The sequence below is a fragment of the Saccostrea cucullata genome, unplaced genomic scaffold (assembly GCF_032062105.1).
Source record: "Saccostrea cucullata isolate Sc308-1 unplaced genomic scaffold, CSIRO_AGI_Scuc_v1 ctg14973, whole genome shotgun sequence".
Taxonomy (NCBI): Eukaryota; Metazoa; Mollusca; class Bivalvia; order Ostreida; family Ostreidae; genus Saccostrea; species Saccostrea cuccullata.
Genome location: NW_026941453.1, coordinates 10238 through 12917, shown reverse-complemented (window position 1 = coordinate 12917; position 2680 = coordinate 10238). Strand labels below are relative to the sequence as shown.

Here is a 2680-nt window from a genome sequence, read left to right as displayed (position 1 = left end):
GATTGCTTTTGAATGCAGAACAACGGCGTCAAGGATTGAAGTCGGATTATTGTGACGTCATAAACGTCATAAACGTTGATTGTTCATCCGCACCATCGGACTTCGGCGTGTCAGACCATCGCACTTTAGCGTCGCGCGTCTCATTGGAAACGAGCCATCGGACTTTGGCGCCCGTAAAGACAATGAACCATCGGGGTTTGGCGCAGACCATCGGGGTTTGGCGAGACCATCGGACTTAAGATCTACATATATATATATATATATATATATATATATATATATATATATATGTATGTATATATATATATATATATATATATATATATATATATATATATAAACTAATTTAAGTGCTTAGAATTGAATGATTGCTATGTAGTATTATATGTTTCCAAAACCATTTGAAATTTTGCCTTTATTTCTTATATATCTAGAAAGTACGTGTTATAATTGGATCTAAACAAGTTTTAATTATCTCCAACCAGTATCAAAATAATTTATATTTAAGACCTTTAAATTTTTTTCTGTAATTTTTATAAAATCTCGTTTCTCTTTGAATAAAAGAAGTTTCAATTATAGTTTAAAAGAGACTTGCTTATAATTTTGTTTATACTTTGCACCCTTTGCAAGCATAAGAAATGAAATTGAATCAAGCAATATCTATTTAGACTCAGTGAAGTAGCCGGGTCAAAATTAACAACAAACAACCCGGCAATAACCGATCTTAGTGATGAAAACAGACCTAATAAAATTGGCAGAAAAATTTGGACAGGTATATGACGATGATTGGACGGATTCACTAGAAGAAATTTTGCATATTGGCTTGGATGAGGTCACATCGATTGCCTTTTTACTCCGTATCACTATGGTATGTATTGAATAACTACCCGATATTGTATTTCTGGCATTTAAGGTATTCAATGTATAACGAAGGTATTCTGAACGACTTTAAATAATTTTAAACTAGTTAAAAACACATTGCTAGATAACGATAAAAAGTGATTGAACCAAATTCACAAGACTAATAACATGTAAGGAGACGGTCATCATATTTTTACCAAGAGATTTGTTTGAAATTCAAATTACTTTTTACAATATTTTATAAAAACATGCACTGCCTGTAGACTTCAATGTAAAATTCAAGGTGAAATTGATTGGTTAATAATCAAAATTTTGTAAATTCCTTTGGTGGAGCATTTTTATTTGATAACATCTTCAAAATATTACCATGATTAAAAATATCGGACCATTCATTCATGGTATGATTTTTATATTTTCTTTTTACAGAGTGCATTTCATCTGTGCCAGAAATCTAATTCTTTGTTTATCAATTTACGAGATTGCAAGAATTTATTATGGTGTGATGAAAATACAAAAATGGAGGTAAGCAATTAAATAAAGCAATTGTTGAACAGTTAACTTACATCGCCTGGGCCTCCATTTTATATATACATACATTATATTTGTATGTGATACGAATGAAAAATATACATTTTTTTTTCTTAGTCTCTACAAAAGATCGAATTAGCAGAGGAAGAAAAAATAGCTTTAGAAAATGTCACCCAGCGCCTAAAACATTCTAGAGAGACTGCTTTCATCGCGGCATCAAAGGAGGTATTGGTCAATTGTTTGGTTTTAATGATGAAATAAGATGAAATCATATACAAAATTGTTCAAATTAACAGCTGTTTCTTACGAATTTCAGAAATTCTTAGGTGTTGTGAAAGGGATGTTATTCAACATTTCAAAGAAAAGAAATTGTGGTCAGGCATCCAAGAAAGAATTTGAAATGTTTAAACAACAAGATGAGATGGAAGAAGGAAAAAGCAAAGATGAAGACAACAGCGAAGGTGTAGATAGTAAGGATCAGATTCACAGTGATTCTGAACCCATTTCAGCCATTAGAAAAACAAAGGTGTTATCCAAAGATGTCATTCCCTTAAAAATTCGAAAAATGGATGAACATAGGCTTGTGGAATCGGCAAGAGGTGATTTTTCTATGCCTAGCCATCAGAAGTATGTTAAAGAAGGTTTTTTACTGGACAAAGAAGATGTTGAAAAACTGTTTTCGACACCGATGGATTTTGAATTAATATCAGATCAAATGCTGACAGGGTTTTCTAAGACATTACAATTTGCTGAGCATTGTTTGGAGCTATGTTGGCTGATGCAATCTGTCCAACCACCTGTTCACTTGGACGCAGATATTCCAGAAAACAGACGGCTTAAAACAGATATATTTAAGGAATACACTAAGAAAGGAAATAAAATAGAGTATATAGTTTGGCCAGCAATGTATTTGCACAAAAATGGGCCGTTACTTTCAAAAGGAGTAGCGCAACCAAATTGATTATTTTAACATTACGCGACGGCCTCTCTGATACATGTGAATGTAACGATATACGGTGATTTTTACAGATATTATTGTTACAATCACTGATACAAAAGTTTATTTTTAGAAATATAGGTATTTTTTAAAAATATTATCTGCTTGGGTTTTTTTTGTTACATGTATAAGGTACTGTAAAAACACTCAAGTGCGTTCAAAATTTGATAAGGAGTTTGATAAGTTTAATAATGTAAAGATGTGGCACATTTTCAGAATCATATTGAATAAGTACAGAAATTGCGGACAGGTCAAATAGTGAAATACGCTGAAATATGAGTGCCGCTAAGAACT

The 2680-nt window shown here is 32.0% G+C and overlaps 1 pseudogene; it reads left to right on the top strand.

The window, feature by feature from the left end:
- The first annotated feature begins 668 nt into the window (after positions 1-668).
- LOC134257850 (uncharacterized) lies at positions 669-2377 on the top strand (annotated as a pseudogene).
- The last annotated feature ends 303 nt before the right edge of the window (positions 2378-2680 follow it).